The sequence below is a fragment of the Triturus cristatus genome, chromosome 2_2, assembly GCF_964204655.1.
Source record: "Triturus cristatus chromosome 2_2, aTriCri1.1, whole genome shotgun sequence".
NCBI classification, from domain to species: Eukaryota; Metazoa; Chordata; class Amphibia; order Caudata; family Salamandridae; genus Triturus; species Triturus cristatus.
This window is the reverse complement of record NC_140582.1, coordinates 495,900,234-495,920,011: the sequence shown is the minus strand read 5'-3', so window position 1 is coordinate 495,920,011 and position 19,778 is coordinate 495,900,234. Positions and strand designations below refer to the sequence as shown.

The window sequence follows — 19,778 nt, the reverse complement described above, 5'->3', positions numbered from 1 at the left end:
TCCATCGATGGTCATTTGGCACCCTAGTATCTTGTCCATGCTAACCCAAAGGAAGGCCATTTGCCTTTCTTCTAATCCATGCACACCGAGTGACAGAAGAGGGGCACTGGATCAAATGTATCCTACCTCCAAGACCTGGTTGGGCTTAAACAGCCAAATAAGACATCATCTGGACTTCTAGGGCAGCCCGGCCATCTGGGCAGACCAGGCATTCCTATGCCATGTGCACCCTGATGGCCGGGCTTGAACGACAGCCATCTAATTGCACCATGTCTTATAAATTTGATTCCTCTAACCCTTGGAGGGGCCAGGGACTCCCCGGGCAAGGTTCTTGGAGCCCAAGCTGGGCCACAGCCACTGCTCTGTTCAGGAAGGCCCTGCAGACCTGGTCAGAGCTTTCTTTCCTGGCCATGCAGGGGAGCCCCTGCTTGGTGCATGCGGGACCCCATCCTGGGCACTTTGTGAGACAGAAGGCTATGGAAGGGAGTCCAGGGCCAGGATGCCCCAACTCAGGGCAGTCAGAGCTTTGACTTGGGGCCCAGTCAAAGCTTTTCCCCCCAGCCAAACAGGGAAGCCCTGCAGGCCTGTTGAACCCTGTCCTGGGCTCAAAGTGACACAGCATGCTAGGGCAAGGAGCATGGGGCCAGAGGATTCCAGCCTAGAACCAGCCGGAGCTTTGAACCAAGGCACAGTCAGAGGTTTTTCATCCAGCCAAGCAGGGTAGCCTCCCCCCAGCCTGCGTTGCCCCCTTCCATGGCACTTTGTGACACAGTGGCTTGGATGTCATGTAGCGGTCACCAGGGGTAGCAGCTGTGACCCCTGGCATGCCCCTTTGTACAGCAAAACACACAAGATGATGACACTGCCTTTGCGACCCCTGGATTTCAGTAGTGGCAAAATCAGTGCAAGGAACACAGTCAGCTTGTCCTTATGGATGTCGATTGGGGCTGGACTCTTTGTTTTCTGTTATTTTTGTAAATTAAACTAATAGTGAATCATGTTACATTTTTCACTGCTAGTATAATAAAAATAGAATACAATTAGCTAGAATTCGACCTCCTCTGGCAGCTGTGGTGAGTAAAACATGCTTTTAAATGTAGGCTGTGTGCATGCTTGCGGGTGAGAGTGTTTTTGCACGAGTGCGACAGTGTGATTGTGTGTTTATGTGTAAACATATGTGTGTGAGTAAAAGTGAAGGTCAAGGAGTGTATGATGTCACTTCCACTTCCACTACCCATGGTGAATTGACGTCCATGCACAATGGGTCATAAAATGAAGCTCAAGGACAGGGCCTTCCACCCCCAGGCTCGCTGCATCTCTAACCTAGGGCATGGTCACAGCTTCTTAACCCAGTCAAGCAGGGGAGCCCCGTGCACCCAAGGGCCAGCCAGACCTGTGACCCAGGGCCAGGTCGCAGCTTTTTTACTCAGCCAAGGAGGGGAATGCTCCCAGTGCTTGTGGGACCCTGTCCTGGGCACTTTACGAAATGGCAGGATTGTGCACGTACCCTAAGTCCTGGCATCATCACCTGAGGTCCACTGGAAGACTACCCTTTTTTGAAAATCCATGCACACTGATTGATATTCAGGGGACTTTTAAAAAATGTATCTGGCCTCCTGACTCCCTGAATGGGCTTAAAGCATCAAATGAGTCCTGACTGGTACTCACTGGGACTTCCAAGGCAGCTGGGATTCTAAACACTGAGCCACATGAAGAACATTAAGTTTTGTTTAATTATTTTAAGTAAAAAATGTCACAAGTGACATTGGCATGGCACAATTTGCACCACCCATATAGGTGTGGTCAATGTCTCTGACGTAATTTGACACACTTCTAATTAAAATTTTGCACAGTCCTAGAAAATACAGACTGAAAAAAACATATTTGCAAAACCACAGACTCCAAAACATAGACTACCAAAACCTCCACCTTACATTAACATCTCACTACACAAATGTTGACTTGCACTTCTGACTGGGTTCAATAATTAAATGTGCAGCTTCTTTTTGGTGGAAAACATTTATGTTAAGTCGACATTTTTGAAAATGTGTTTTTTGGAGATCAGCCAGACCTACTTCATCCGTCTGTGGTCAGATGCGCGCTGACAAGAAAAAGAGGTCAGAACCCACCAAGCCTAGTAAGAGACATGGATGTGAATAGCATCACCTCCCTGGAAGGTTTACTCACTACATCTGCTCTAGCTCTATGTACTGGGGAGGATGGGCAGTTACCCACACGTCATCCCTCATGAATGTCCAACAGTAGTATCAGTCGGTTTGTGATAATCTAGATGGAAAGAGTCACGCTATTCAAGCATATTACCTCTGCCCCAGGAGGTGTAGGAATTTATTGTGCCCTCTTTTATCTACAGAAGTCCTATATGGGGACATAATGCAGTGTGGTATACGAGTGCAAAACCACCAACCCTAACCCAAGAGGTGTTACCATAATCAACATGTTCTCCAAAAGAGCAACATGAACCAGTATTTTTTAAAACTTAGCCCTACCAGCTGCAGTGTATTGTCATCACATCTTGTAATGCACTTTATCTGTGGTTGAGAATTACACAAGCTCATGGCTGAAACATGTATATGCGCAGGCACTACCACGTTGTTGCAGTGTGGCAAGCTATGATGGTGTTGCAATTCTGTCCATATGACACTCCTGCACTTTTAATGTGTCTGGTTTTGCATTGTGAGAGTGCTGTATATACACCTTCACATATGCTTCTGCTGCAATGACCTTATCTACAGACACCCTATGTTGTGTGTTTGCTGTTGTTTCACGTCACTTGTATACCTCGGTTTTGGTTTGCAACATGGCCAGTAGTTTTATTGTTATTGGTGCAGAAGGGGGTGACATACCTGGTCGCTTAAACATTTGTGTGAGTAAGATATGATATTTACCATGGGGCAGATAACATTTGTCCCTGGCTTGTCTGTGTTTTAAGCACTTTGTTTACATCTAAATGTGAATTGTGGAATAGCATGCACAAACACTAATTGCACGTTTTGCGTGTATTATTACCATTTCCACACTGTTTAAATTGGACAAATACCGGAATATCAGGAAGGATGTAAATTACGTTTAACTCCTCATAGAATCTATTGCTAGAAGTGGGTCGAATGAAGCTTCTCCCCGTTTTTAGCACTAAGTGCATGGACTGAATAGGCCATAACCTGATTAACTGCACTGACCAGATAACGCTCTTTGATTTTACACGAGCTGTAGCCATATTAGTTACTGTTGTGTTCCCTTCTTTTTTCTTTCCTGTATGGCAGGTGTAATGGCTGTGAAAAACTACTCGAGCACCTTTGACTCGAGCGGACTCAGTTCTATTACAGAATATAAAAACCAGTGTATAGACATTTGTAAACGTTATAACCACTATCTCAATGTAACTATAATCAGGGCTACTGGAATTATGCGGCAGGAGAGGGGCAAACTATGTGGCAGGATTGAGTAAATTATGCAGCATGAAAAGACAAATTATGTGGCATAATGCAGCACACTTTTTAGTAGTATTCCTTCATTATTTTGTCATTTTAGGTCTCGCTGAGCCAGCGCATGCGCTGCTCTGCGAGACATTTAGTGTGTGGGTTTTCAAAGTGCTGCCACAGGCTTTTGGTGGCCTCAAGCTTGCGTGCACGCAAGCGTGCACGCGTTCAGCCACCATCTGTCTTTCCTCCGTCACACAACACCCGCTTCTCCCCCTCCCCCACCACAGATCGCTTCGCTCGCCGTGCTTGATCGCGATCGCGATCACTTTCACTTTCCTGGGCCGTGCCACTTTCATGGCCGCGCAGCCAATGCTTGTTTCTAACTTTGAACACACTGGCTTCCTTGAACTCTGGCTCCGTCGCACTGTGATGTTTTTTCTGGCGACACTCTTCGGTCTTCATTTTAGAAGAGCAGAAAGACGAGGCTTGGCCCCTCATGAAATATGTGTTAAAGGACATTTTGAGCTGTAAGTACGAATGAGCTGTCTGTTTGTCGCTGGCAGTTTTAGGAGTCTGTGATCTGCTCAGCCAGAAAGGATTTTAATGCGCATGTGGAAATCAGACATTCTTTCCGAAGTTTAAATACGATTGATATTTACATAGTGCTTGGTACCGTAGTGTTTGTTTCTAAGCACCATAAAATGTTCATGTGCTTGGCACCAGGCAGATGAAAGGTTGGTTGCTCCTGTCAGGACGCGACAGATTGATCCGCAGGTCACAGCAGATGTCAGCGGTGAGCCGTCAACTTGTCCGAGCATTCAAGCCCGCGATCGTGACTTTTATTTCAGAAGGTTAATGTCAAGCAGGGGCACTATCATTTCTAGTGACAACGAAGCGAGACAGGCCATCTCCTCCAAGCAGTTGTCTTACACATCTGCTTTCAGCTGTTTTAATTTCAATAACGCTTGTACCTTACCATATGCAATGTACGTCTGGCTGGCAATCATTTTCAGCGCTTGTAAGTGGCATGTGAGTGCTATAAAAACAACTTCTTCAATGCATGAATGAACCAGAGAATTTACCATCGATGGTTGCAGGTGGGTCAGCTAAAACGGTGCTCGGATGATTTTATTCATTTTTTTTTAATCATTACGTGGTCGTCAAAATGACAAAACGTGTACAGCATTCCTCGCATTCCAGCTAGATTTCTTCCAGGGAAATACTATTACATGCATGCTACTTACATTACTGGTGATACCTAAAGTCCTTAGAAGCCTCCACCAGCATGTGAAACACTATATTAGTGAATGCACTAAAGTTCCTGGACACCAGATCTCGGCTGTAGGTAAGGGTGAAAGGGGTAAAGCCAAGGGCAGGGTTCCCACCCACTCATTGTACCAGAGTCATGTTGTTAATGGGGTGAAAGCATGACAGAGATGAGACTGGCACATCACTCTTTAGAGGTTGATTCACTTCAGTGATGTGATGGTTTTTATTCACAATAAAATATCTGAATTTGGTTCACTTTTGATTTGATTACCCACCTGAGTGTCTCTCCCAACTTCTATCAAGTATTCCATATTAGCTGCTCTTCCAAGAGTGGTTACTGTAGCATAAACCATACCTTGGTTTTGTCATAATAGACTTTTTGTGTCATGACAGGTAAAATAACAAGCATTGCCATAGCCAATAGGTCTCGCCTTTGGGACCGTATAAGTGTTTAGCCATGCAACAGTTGATGTTGTTGAACCAAGGATATTGTGCTGGATAACTAAACACTTATAAGGTCCCAAAGGCAAGACCTATTGGCTATGCCAATGCTTGTTAAACTTGGTATTGTTGTCTGGGCATTTTTTTGCACCTTATTAGTCCCATTTTAATATCCAAATATAGCAATAAGCAACAAAAAGGTGGCCAGTCCAGCTTAGAAAAGGGCTTTTCAGTGCGCAGCAACACGTACCTGTGTATTTTTAGTAACTTTTGAACTGTTTGAGCTATAAACAATTTTTTTGTTAAAATCAGCAGATTTTGCGGCAGATGATGGATTATGTGGCAAATGAGGCAAACCTATAATTATGCTAAAATAGCCAGGCTGCAGAATCGCATAATTCCAGTGTCGTAAATAAAATATTACGCTCTCAGAATTTCAGAATATTAATAAGATCATGCATAAAGCAAGAGGCTGAGTCTGTGGTATCCGGTTCAAAAAGGGCTTTATTCCAATAACTCGAGTCAAAGGGAGAATATTACCATCACCACAAGGGATCTGGAAGGGACTCAAAAGTATTCTCAAAACATTATTCACAGAGTACAGTATATATACATCGGAAACAAAAAGAGCAAAAGAGAGTGAGATAAGAGCATGTGGGCGTGTAAGTAGGCGTGAAGGTGGGCGTCCATGTGGGCGTCCACTTGATGATAATAGGTAATTTGTCATAGGTGGGTGGATACCTGGAGGGGGTTGCGTGATCAGCTGGAATTGTACTGGAACTTTGCCTTACTTGTGCTCAACTCGAGCATGACGTGTAACTGACGTGGGGAGGGATGCTATGCAACCGGACAAGTCTGGAAGTGAGGCCTTCAGTGTCAGGACGACCAGCACATCTTGTTTTATCTGATATCTGATGTCTGGAGCAGGGACTGATTTATGACATAGGTTGCTCATCACCAAAAGCCGATGTGGCATCTATTTCTTCATTTACTGCAGAGGCCTTACATGGGGGCTATGGGCTTTTTACTGACGTGAGCTTTGCAATCTCACAAAGAGAGACAGAAAGGCTAGGCTTTCTCCTTTGCTGATCCCTCCTTCTCCAGGCAGGAATGCGGCTCTGTAGGAGTAAGCAGATAACCGTGCTCAATACTGTCTCGGTACCTTGTGACAGGGCCCCTTTGGCTGAGGCCCAAGTGTGTAAGGCCAAGGATACGCAGCTGCAGCTTTCTGAACGTCCGAGGCCTGAAACCTCTGTTCGAGTCTAGCTGAGCCACAAACACGGGTTTGTATGTGGTGCAGGAAAACATGATGCAAAACGTGTAGGCCTCAATACAGATTTGTCGTTTCTCTCATGGGGAACTGAATGATGACAGGCCACGTTATAGCATAAGTAACATGATAGGAAAGGCCATGGAGGGGAAATGCATATGTTACATGCATGCGCACATAGGCGTTGGGGGGCACATGGGGACATATAGGCCTCATAGATTTTTATTTTCCACATTCCCTCCTTGTACCCTAGTGAACCCCCTATGTAACGTCTATTTTCATGAGACAGTCGATCTGTTCTTGCAGCATTATTTTTCCATTTTCAATGCTTTGTAAATGGGGATGTGGAACACATGCAGTAGCACACAGGCCACAACTGAATATTATTAATAGTATCAACCCACAGACGGTCAACACTTTCCATCCCCAAGCCGATATTAATCCCCAGAGCCAACCAGACCATGTCCACGTGCCTGGGTCTTGATGTATGTTTTGGGCAATCTTGTGGAGCCTTGTTATTGCTTTGTATACAGATGGTGCCTTTATTAGGTATGAAAGAAATGATATGTAGCACGTCCCACCCCAGTCTAAGGGCAGTTGCACATAGGCTGTCTGGCCACAAATAAAGTAGGTGTGTCGTGATGCTCTGAAATAGGACTTTCCTTTGTCTTTGAATACTATTATAGTATCACACTCACTGTGCCCCAAATGTACTGAGCCTTCTTTTCTGACACACAAGTTCCCTTTTACTGGCAGAACAGTAATTGAAGGCGGACCTGACATGTGTTGGGGCTTTACGTTCAACACTATAAAATCGAGGGTCGCATTTCCTTGCAGATACTCTTCATTTTCTAGATCTGTACCTTTCATTTGGGGAAGACCCTCTTCATCTGGGAAACATGCTTTGTTCATGACTTTATTCAAGTTACCCCATACCCACTCGCCCCTACACTCCTTGTCTTGACATTCTTTGGCATCACCGTTGATGGATGTCATTAAGGCAAACCATGCTCCGCAAGAACCATTATGGGAGAACGGAAAAGGAAAAAGAGGCAAGACTCCCTTTACCTTCTGATACGGGGGAAGTCGGCCACAGACCCAGCAGTCTGTAGCATTGCTAACCTGATGTGAATGGTGCAGCATCTGAATAAAGGTATTGCTGCGTAAGGCAAGTCGATATGATAACTCATGGGATGGCAGATCACTAAATGTGTGCTTTATGGTATCATTAGTGGAGGAGTATAAGAGTGAGGCAATAGGAGGAAAAATAGCATGTAGTATTAAGCTGATACATATTATCGTGATGCACAGAAGAGATAGAAAAATCACAGTCACTATACATCTACCACGTAATATTTTACAGTATTTGCTTCTTATCTTGCTCTTTTTTTTTTAATGTTATTGTCCAAGATCTTATGCAAGCCAGAATACATGTTCAACCGCTTCACCACCTAGTGGACTTAATTGATCAAACGGGTTCTGACTTTTTAGATCTAAGTTTAGCCTTGAGGAAACTGCTGTGGAGTCTCCTCTAGAAAATGGTGTTCAAAGTCTGAAAAAGGTCTTTTCCTTTGTAAAAGAGTGGTGAAGGTGCAACCATCCTTTCCGCCCTTTGACTTTAACGGCCGTCACCGTGGTCCAGAGCACTGACTTCGGCGCCTTCCATCCAGGAGCGATGGAGTATTCTTTGACCTGGGTGTTGTCAGGGAAGGCGGCAGCAACCTGCGAACAACAAGAGAGTAGTGCAGACATCAAGGAAGCCAGGTAATCTGTCAGCATGTTACTATCAACATCAGTAATCTTTTAGGCATTGGAGTGCCCCACATATTTGGTGGTCTACCAAAGACCACTTCATAGGGAGATAAGCCTGTTCTAGAATGAGCTACCATTCGCATGTAAAAGAGGGCAACCGGTAGGGCTACCATCCAATCTACACCTTTGTCTGCGCAAATCTTTGCTAGTCTAATTTTCAATGTCTGATTATGTCTTTCTACAAGGCCTGCTGCTTCAGGATGTCGCACACAATGGAATTTCCAGGTATACCCTAACAGAAGGGACACCTGCTTCATTAGTACCAGGACATATTTGTAACCTCTACATCTGTTTATTTGGATATAATCCATTTGGAGCACTTCAAAAGGGTGGTCAGGTGGATGGAATCCACCTTGTTCCATCGGAATGCCTTTACCTGGATTGAATTGGCAACAGATCATACATGTTCTGACCTTTTGTTTCGCTGCTGCACGCAGGTGCTTGTTGAACCATATATTCTGTAAGCTATCTATCATTGCTTTCTCTCCTAAGCGTGCAGGACTATGTGTGGTATTTATAATCACTTGTACCATCGAATCAGGAAAAAACCATGTGGATTTGCCCTTAGTCATCCAACCCTGATCAGTCAGTACCCCTCCTTGTTCCGACCATTTCTTTAATTCGTCCATAGTAGCATGTGTCTGTATGTCTTGTACATCCTTGGAAGGATCCCTAACTGTCATGGCGTTGGACACTGATTGAACCTGTAACTTTGTCATGTCTAGTGGGGTCTGAGCTGTCTGTTTAGCAGTTCGGTCTGCCAGATCATTGCCTTGGGAAATGGTATCTGTGGCTCTAGTATGTGCTTTACATTTTAGGATAGCTATGGCTGTTGGTAAATGTATTGCTTCCAGTAGGGCTTGAATAAGGGGGCCATGCTGTATCTTGGCCCCATGAGAGGTCAAGAAACCTCTTTCTCGCCACAGAATCGGTGTAAATGTTTACTCTCAGGTGCTTAGATCTTATGCACGCTTGTGTCAGGGCGATGAGCTCTGCTGCTTGTGCTGACAATATGTCTATTCTTTTAGTCTCTATTATTACAGTATCAGTAGTCACTGCATATGCTGCCACTAATTCTCCCGCCCCTGTCCTCATGCATGAGCCGTCAACTTATAGTGTTAGGTCGGGGTCTGGGAGTGCAACGTCTGTCAAGTCTTGTCTTGGTTTAGTCACGGTATGTATTACTTCAACACAGTCGTGTGGTGAAACGCTTTCTGTACTGGAGGGCAAAAGGGTAGCGGGATTCAGTATGTTGCATCGTCTGATCTCTATGAGTGGTTGAAATAACGTTAGCTCATAGCCTGTCAGTCTAGCTACAGTCAGGTGTTGTGTTTGTGTCCGGTTCAAGAGAACCTCTACTGCGTGTGGTACTTGTACTGTCAGAGGGTGGCCCAGCACTATCGAGTCACTTTGTCTTATGGCTAAGGCCGTTGCTGCAACTGATTTTAGGCACGCAGGCAAAGCCTGTGCTACTGGGTCTAATGTACTAGAAAAATAAGCACAGGGCTTGTGTTTTCCTGCATGATCTTGTGTTAGGACAGATAGTGCTGTTCCATCCCGCTCTGTCACAAAAAGCATAAACGATTTGTTGTAATCAGGGTTTGCTAAAACTGGTGCTTGACATAAAGCTCTCTTTAATTCTTCAAATGCCACAGTGTGTTCTTGTGTCCAAGAGAGGACTTTAGTAGAAGCTGCCTCCTGTGTCGGCAACTGTATTAGGGGCTTGGCTATGTAAGCATACTGGGGAATCCACTGCCTGCAATATGAAGTGAGGCCAATGAATGCACGTACCTCCTTTTGTGTCTTGGGCTGTGAAAAACCAGAAATCAATTGAATACGTTCCGGTGCCCACAACTAATTCCCCTGAAAGATCACAATAAAACATGAGAAAAAGGGGAAAGCACCATACCTATTTCCTCGGCTTAATTTCTAAGGGGGCTAATTTCTAAGGGGCTTAATTTCTTAAGGGGCTAGCGGGAAGCGAACCTCCTCAGGGGCCAGCAGAAAGCCAATATTCTCCTCCTTCCCCCCTTTTTGACAGGAGGAAATCTGAAACAGATTCCACTGCTGTCAAACACTACCAAACCCTGCGTGTAGCAACTGGGCGTAAGCAAAATTATAGGAGATGCACAGCGCAGTTGAAATTCAAGAGAAATCCCTCCAGCAAATGTACAAACTTCATTGTGTGAGCTCATAGGCTGGCCAAATGACATCTCATATGCAAATGTCCCTATTATGTGAACCTACACCAACCTGAAGTCAATATTAATGCTAGGAGGCCCTAATAGGAATGCTAAATTACCTAAATATTCGGAAAACCAAGTTTAAGAACAGTTGTTAATGTTGATAATTAATAATTTATCTGCTAAAGAAACCAGTCATTCAGCAATAATTTCCACCTATACAATAAACTGCATCTCTCGCCTTTCATATTCAAACGTCTCCCTTCAGAAACCCAAACCCAATAGCCTAATTCAAAAACAAGTCAACTTTTGGGGCCACCACTTACAAGAATGAGCTTACTAAAGCAAACTTTAAAAAGGAAATCCTGTCAGATATTTTCTCATTACCCTAAATACCGAGCCTCATTTGTCACTCTGGGGTGGCAGTCCTTATCTAAAACAGGCTCTTCAAGAGCTAAGATGCGAGTGTACAGATCATAATTGTTCCTTAATGTCCAATCTGGAAACATATGACCGAGGCTGCCTGTCTATAAGAGAAAGGCAGTTATGTGAAAAATATTTTAGTCTTGCATAGCCTTTTTCTTTTGTTTCATTCATCTCCAACACCAATTAGACATACACTGATAACGTGTTGTCTGCTATTTTGACAGCATGATAATGGTAATATCATGTCTGTGAAATTTAGTAATTGTGAACAAGTTCCAGCCAAGCGCTGTGCAAAGATTGCCGTCGTCACGACCATCTCTGTACTGCACAGGAGAACTTTGTATTAAACGCTAAACAGACTGGTCAATACAACACAAAAACAAAACATATATAAAATACATATGCCAAGCCATCAGTATACCAAGCACAGAAAGCATAGACAAATTACGTTAACATATATAAATGAGCAGCGACGCCCAATTTCTGTACCTACAGCTCAGAGGCGAACATTCTGGCCTGCTTAATTTGTCAGGCTTATAATCAATAACTGATTTACCTGCCCTATACACCCCCATCTGACAGTGGGTCATCCCAATGATGACCAGCTGTCAGCTGAAATCACCGTGTCAAGTCTGACACACAGGATCAGCAACAATAATCAAAAATGAAGAACACACAAACCTGTCTTTTTTTTATATAAATGAGCTATGCATCTTTGTACACAATGTACCCTCATGTCGTAGTCGAAGATGCATCTCCCATCTTTCCTCACAGACCCGTAACCACTGGATCATTTATCCATTTATCCATAACCGGTGGCAGCTTGTGGCCACAATTCAAAAATGTCTGAATTTGAAAATCGTTTTTATATAGGCATATAGCCCTTAAAATTCCAAGCAAGAGCAACATTTTACTTTCTGGCCAGAAGCAATATAACATTTGCTAAAAAATAAAACAAATCTTCTCCATAGACATTTCCTCGGGGCACTGGTTTTGCACAGAATAGAACAAGGGAATCTTTCTCGACTTACATTTCTCAGCTGCCCTGTCTTATCAGAGAAGCTAAAAATAGCCCCTCAGCGCGGCCTGAGCCTGGGCTGCCAGCCAACTTTTTTGTTATTCCTACTCCTGGCCCCCAAGGCTCTCCGGCTGCAGGCATTACACAGATGCGATGTCAGAGAAGCTTTCTAAGCAGTGCCTTTGTTCTGCTCCTCTCACCGGCCCCCACCTACACTAGCTACAAGGTCAGAATCTGTCTCCGATTTCTGTATCACATTCTGCTCTACACAGCCCCCACCTTCTCCTCACTCTGAAGCTGTCAAAGACAAAAAGACTACTCAATTCCATAAAAACTGCAATAATTCGCCCAATTGAAAAATTATTTTTACATACAATTTGCACTCAGGGGGTCATAATCTTACCAACTTGACCCAGCACATTGGCTCACTGGACCACCAAGAACACAAACCTGTATTCTTGAACAATTTGCAAATTCGAAATACCCACAATTCTTTTTCTCAAGCTAAACCCTTAATGGATCACTAATTATTTTTCGTTAACACTTTGTACATTAGGGGTGTCATCAAATCACAGGCGTTGCTATTACCCTAGCTACACCCCTCTCAAGTCCCTTTTAACAACGTAATCAAATGTTGGACCATGAAAACACCAGCCATGCGCTGATCTTTTGGCGGGAGGCTCAAGAACACTTGAGCTACTATATCATTATCATATGTATCGGGGTACTTGCGGTGGCACTCCAACTGGTCTTTCTACTGGGGCCACTCTTGCTAGGTCCTCTGAAAGGACGGGATAAATACCAGCAACGTCAGTATTTCTTTCTCTGTCAGCCTGCGCTCATTTTACCTGCTCCACTTCCTCCTGTAACATCTTTTCCTTGGCTTTTCCAGACTCCAGTCTACTTCTCTCTGCTTCGTGAAACACTTACTCTGTCCTCCTATGTGACTCCTTGCGCCAAAACTCAATGGCATCCTTCCGAGCTGGTCTACATTTTCTCTTTCATAAGAGTGTTTCGTTGTCTGTCTACTTGTTCTGCTTTTACTCGGATACCTTCCTCAACTAATACGTTTTCTCGGGCTTTGTCTGAATCCTCCCTACTTTTCTCTTCTTTTCTGAGCGCTTTCTCTGTGCGTCTATGCGATTCTTTACGCCATAATTCAATGGCATTTTTCTGTGACTGTCTGGCTTTTGTTTTCCATAATGCTTCTTCTACTCTCATGATGCAATCTGCATCCCATGTCCCAACAGCGGGCCATCTCTGATTCTCTGCTAAATCCTTGGTGTAGTCCACCCACAAATCGAGATATAATACGGCATCTAGGCCATGTTTATGGTACATAAAGTACCCTGGAGTGTCCCTAGGTGGAATGGGAACGGCTTCCTCGAGTATTCCTTTTCTAGTTTTTATCTGTCTTAATTTTGAGAATAACGGCATCTTAAACCTTGCTACTTGATTCTTACTCGGACTTGAACACAATTAATACAATAAACACAGTAATGAAGATCGAACAATCACTCATACCACGACATTTAAAACACATTAAAACATTTTAAAACGAACAACGATAATTAGAATAAAACTAGCTAACTGCATAATACTGGATGTACTGCTAAACAGTACAGATACACCGCTAAAACAGTGCAGACCGGGTCTGTGTACCCAAACCCGTCTTGACCGGCACAAATTAATGCGCACGTCTAGATGCGTCCCCAGCAACGGTACTCACCGGGAAGCACGGAACGGAAGGCCTCGGAAACTCTGAACAGGACTGGACCGGACTCGTGACGTAGGTACTTCGGAACTTTGGAACCTGGTGGGCCTCTGTATACCTCGGACACAGCTCTCTCGCAGGTGGGCTCTGGGTAGGACAATCTGCGTTCCTCACCGCCTCGTCTGGACGCCTGGTCGCAGTCCGTCCCCTTCGTTGGCCTGAGGGAGTTGGCGGGAAGACCCGCGACGTGCGCGCTTGAAGTCCGTCACGGCTATGGAAGGGGGCAAAACTGGACCGTCATCTCCGGCGTGTGGGGAAAGAGATTGAACTGTTCGGGCGCCATTATGTCGTAAATAAAATATTACGCTCTCAGAATTTCAGAATATTAATAAGATCATGCATAAAGCAAGAGGCTGAGTCTGTGGTATCAGGTTCAAAAAGGGCTTTATTCCAATAACTCGAGTCAAAGGGAGAATATTACCATCACCACAAGGGATCTGGAAGGGACTCAAAAGTATTCTCAAAACATTATTCACAGAGTACAGTATATATACATCGGAAACGAAAAGAGCAAAAGAGAGTGAGATAAGAGCATGTGGGCGTGTAAGTAGGCGTGAAGGTGGGCGTCCATGTGGGCGTCCACTTGATGATAATAGGTAATTTGTCATAGGTGGGTGGATACCTGGAGGGGGTTGCGTGATCAGCTGGAATTGTACTGGAACTTTGCCTTACTTGTGCTCAACTCGAGCATGACGTGTAACTGACGTGGGGAGGGTTGCTATGCAACCGGACAAGTCTGGAAGTGAGGCCTTCAGTGTCAGGACGACCAGCACATCTTGTTTTATCTGATATCTGATGTCTGGAGCAGGGACTGATTTGTGACATAGGTTGCTCATCACCAAAAGCCGATGTGGCATCTATTTCTTCATTTACTTCATTTACTGCAGAGGCCTTACATGGGGGGCTATGGGCTTTTTACTGACGTGAGCTTTGCAATCTCACAAAGAGAGACAGAAAGGCTAGGCTTTCTCCTTTGCTGATCCCTCCTTCTCCAGGCAGGAATGCGGCTCTGTAGGAGTAAGCAGATAACCGTGCTCAATACTGTCTCGGTACCTTGTGACAGGGCCCCTTTGGCTGAGGCCCAAGTGTGTAAGGCCAAGGATACGCAGCTGCAGCTTTCTGAACGTCCGAGGCCTGAAACCTCTGTTCGAGTCTAGCTGAGCCACAAACACGGGTTTGTATGTGGTGCAGGAAAACATGATGCAAAACGTGTAGGCCTCAATACAGATTTGTCGTTTCTCTCATGGGGAACTGAATGATGACAGGCCACGTTATAGCATAAGTAACATGATAGGAAAGGCCATGGAGGGGAAATGCATAGGTTACATGCATGCGCACATAGGCGTTGGGGGGCACATGGGGACATATAGGCCTCATAGATTTTTATTTTCCACACCAGTGGCCCTGATTATAATGTGGAGATAGATTATAGTTGAGGGCAACTTCGTAGCCATTCTTAAGCTTGATCTCAGTGCCACATTCAACGCTGTATCTCACAACATTTTGGTAAAGCAGCTCTGGAGCGATGGCATCGAGGGCATAGCACTGCACTAGTTGTCCTCATTCCTGCAGGGACACACCTTCCAGGTGGTACAAAAGCCGTTTCAGTCATCGATTCACTCTCTGCAGCAAGGAGTTCCTCAGGGATCGTCTCTGAGTACAACTCTTCTTATTGTTAATGTCAGTCCTCTGGGTGCTGTTATTGAGCCCCTGACAACGCATGCAGTGTCCCAGATTTACTCCACACTCTTGAACAATAGTGCTCCCTCACTAGATCCCCTGAGGAAACAGTAGGAGAGGGATCTGGGTAGACTGGAGGATGATGATTGGGGTCAGGCAAGTGCGGATCCCAGAGACATTGCAATCCGAGTGGGTTTCCGACTGATTCAACTGAAAATCCTGCCCAGGTCATATTACACTCTGACCCATCTGTCCAGTACGGGTAGGGCATCTGATTATCGATGCTTAAGGGGCTGCCACTTGAGGGGCACCTTAATTAACATGCTCTGGGAATGTCCAAAGATGGGGCCTATTGGAAGAGGGTGGGCAAGGTGATATCTGAGACCCTGGGCAGTGAAGTGCAGGTTACGCCCTAACTGGTCTCACTGGGAATTTGGGGCGAACAAACACTGGACTGCTATACCCTACTATTCTGCAACTTGATGGTGGCCTGCAGCGATAGTCTGAAGCACTTGGGGGTGCCCACTCTGCCCACTAGCGAGAATGGGAGGAAGGCTTGGACTGGTGTATGGGGCAGAAAAACTAGTATATCAAGCTAGAGGTTGCCCACGTAAATTTGAAAACATTTGGGGCCCCTGGAGAGAGAACAAAGAAGAAGATGGGCAGGGAAGGATGAGGGATGATTGCCTTGACGATGGGCAGACCGGTCATCAATCACAGGTTGACCGAAAGGGGCCTAAGCCTTCTGTGAACACTAACCAGAGAAAAGCTGTACCAGCAGCGCTGCTGTCCCATTACATCCCAGTCCTTGAGATGGTAAATGCAATACTGAATGTGTATTTGCCTGCATGTCCTTGAATGTTGGGGTAGGGGTGTTCTATACTGTTTGTTTCGTTATGCAAAAACTAAATAAAAATAGAAAAGGCTAGTGTCAAACCCTTTGTGAGTGTGTTAACACAGCAATTTTGTGATGTGCAATTGTGGTAGGTGACAGCTCCTCCCCCTAATCAAATCAGAGATGGCCCATCCTGCCAACATCTAATCCCCCTCATCTCTCTGTGTCAGTGCAATACACAAAGCTCAACAGCCAGCTACACCTAGTCATGTGACCCAGGATACAGGCTGCATGCACCGAAAGGACAGGAAAATGCCAACTTTCTAAAACCTAAAAGATCTGTGACTGGGGGTGTGTCTGAAAAGTTTCAGCGCTCTGTCCATTATCCTCTTGTGTTTGCTTTGTTCCCCCTAAGTTGACAGTGTATGCCCAGACGTGGTTCCCTTGCTGACTCTGCCACTGGATTCAAACTAGCCTGGTTGATGAGGAGTGTTATTCCGCAACCGGTCCCAGGATGCTTGTTCCTAGTCCAGGGAAGACCTGGGTTGGCATTTCAGGCTCGACTGTTCCCATGAGGAACAGGGTCAAGACTGATTTGCATATGGCTTGGTCTGAACTCGGGCGAAGTGAGCTAATGAACGATGATGGATTCAACCCAGATCTGGGACTGGGGGTGAGTGTCTGAAAAGTTTCAGTGCTCCATCCACCGCCACTTGAAATACCATCACTATCATCACCACTACCACCATTTCCACCACGATCACTAATGCTATCACTGCTATCATCATTTTTACAACCACAATCACTATGAAGCTTTGGGACAACCTTACCTAGTAAACCTTGCCATAAAGCTCTGTCTGGTTTACTTGAGGCCAAACTAAAGTACCTCCTTGCCACTCTAACTACCTGTATTCACCTGCCATACCAAGACATGGGAGAGACAGTCTTGCACGCTGACTCTCTGTCATAGGCTCTGCTTAGAACATAGCACTCACGTCATTACCGTTTTCTGGCCTACTACGCCACCCCAACAGGCTAGAGCAGCTGTCACCACTGCCACCTTCCTCAGCCTAGTGGAACCCACACCCACATGCCTCATCGGTCCCACTGTGCCAGAAGTAGATAAGTAGTACCTCCAGCACTGGAACTGCGGCTCTCAGTCTCCGGCTGGGGCCTGACTGCATGCCCTTCCCTCGGAAGATGCACTGTTGTTTTCCCTTCTCGAGAGTTCACAGTAGAGGTGCAAAAGGAATTTGATACCACTGTACCTTGCAATCCTATCAACTCCTCTCCTGCTCTCTCCCAATGTAGTATGCAAAATGTGATGGATTGAATGCTTGAATTAATCTTAGCCTCTGGTGATTCCTTGGGGTTGCATCCCAGTACATCGTTATTTTGCACACCATTTCACCACAGTTTGGACCCAGCCATATGCAAATTAGTCTTGATCTTGCTCCAATGGTAACAGTCCAGCCTAAACTGCTTGGCAAGTTCCTACCTGACCCAGAATACAAGCAACCTAGGACTAGTTTCAACCTGATTAGGGCTAATGAGATAGTATAGCTTGGATTCAGTGACACATTGTGCACTGGACCCACGTCTGGGCATACTCGTCCAACTTAGGGCAACATAGTAAAGTATACAAATGTGATGGATGAAATGCTTGAATTAATCTCAGCCACAGGTAATTACTTGGCCCGCATCCTAGTCCATTGTTATTTTGCACACCATGCCACCTCAGTTTGGACCCCACCATATGCAAATCAGTCTTCATCCTGCTTCAGTGGGAACACTCCAGCCCAAACTGGACTAGTTATAGGTATGGCCACTTTCCTATAGGAAAATGATTTCTTCATTTGCTGATAACTTTGGCACAGTTTGATGATTTCTCCCGAAACGTTCCAAAAAGAAGTTTCATCCACCTCCGCTCTTTCTTGGAAATTTTCAGGTTGCTCTGTCAACCAGGGGCTGAGAAAAATTAGGGATCCCAAAATGTGTTTTCCTCCATACAATTTCCCATGGGAAGTATTAGACACAGCTACAGTCATAAAAGCCTATACAGGATTATACCAAATTGGCAGGTAGTTAGCTTTTTAAACAGAAAGCAAGGTTTTTGTGATTTGGTGTAAATCTGTTCAGTAGGTTTTGAGAAACTGATGTTTAAATGAGTATGCATATATAGGGATGCAGAGACTCTGCAGATGTGACAGATCAAAAAATAAAATGGGATTGTTGCCGTAACATCAACATAGATGTTGCGTCAGCCATTTTAGGACTCGGGAACTCAGTTCCCTGTCCTTAAAACTGAGTTAAAAAACATGATATGGGCAGGGTTGTGATACCCTCCATTGGCCAAGTGGAGCAGAGTCCCTTTGTCAGGAACAGGTTTTCCTCAGGGCTTGCGTAATACTAGAAGGATCCACCTCCAGGCAGCTCCAAGTCTGATTGCTGTTATAGCACAGACTATTAGAGTGGCCAGGTGGGGGAAAGGGTGTTGGGGGAGGGACTGCTGGGAAGGAGACCTGTAACAAAGTAAACTATAAGTTAGACTACTTTTTGATGATGTAGATCTTTAAAAGCACTAAACAATGGATAACATATTCACCTGCAAGCTGTCGTGAAAGCCTTAACGAGATTTGAGATAGAGGAGCTATAAAACAAAACATGCTATGTTTATCAACAATGGATCAGATTATACTAGACATCTACAGATTCTATTGTGTAGGGAGTGAGCAATTCTACTACACCTACCATAGTTATATTCTCTTTCCTCCTATATGGTGCACAGCTCCCAGTTTTAGATGTGAGGCAAAAAACACGAAGGACAACTTGTCAAGACAACCTTCTCAGTAATGTTACAGATTCTCAATATGGAGCGGGACCTGCCACACAACTTTATACATGAATAGTTTCCTTTACAAAAGGTTTTTTTCTTTTCCTCTTAAATTCAAAGTCAGTCTTTGCTTCCAAACATAGTTCCAAAATGTTCCAAAAATTATTGTCCGGACATTGTTACAAATGTTACATTTTTGAGAGAGGAAAATTGGAATTTACACTCTTACCCAATAACTGCAGAGCGTTCCTTCTTCTCTCCCACCTGGATCAAGAGTGCATCAGTTATTCCTTACTGCCAATAATCACAGTGTTAGGCGATCTCCGGAACGTGGCCACCAAGGCTGGAACACCACCAGACTCCAGCCGCATCCAGGTTCAAGAAGCAGGAAGAGAATAACAAGCGTTTAATCTGGGGTGTGGCTCCTTTTTATAGACGAGCCAAACACAAGATGGCCGCCACATTTGGTGACGTTCTGAAGGCGGGATCAAATGTCTAAGAGCAAGTAATAATAAAAGGCAAACCTGTTCACAAAGGTATAGCCATGCATAGCGGATGTCCCCACCAATGATTAGCAAAGTGAAATATCGTCAAAGAGGCACAACCAAACATAACAGATGCTCTTATCATTGATTGGCAAATTTAGTGCTGACAACGTACAACGGATGCTCCCAGCAATGATTAACGGAGTTAAGGATGGCAATGCCACCAGTAACGCGCAAACAAAGTTAGTGATGGCAACTAACTCGCAGTGAAAGAGGGGTAATGCATCTAGACACAGGTAGGATGTTACACAG

General features: G+C 44.8%; 1 protein-coding gene across 2 annotated transcripts in view; it reads left to right on the top strand.

Moving 5' to 3' along the window:
- Positions 1-19,778, top strand: part of LOC146862412 (uncharacterized) — a 568,567-nt gene that overhangs the window by 329,511 nt on the left and 219,278 nt on the right. The window lies entirely within an intron of this gene.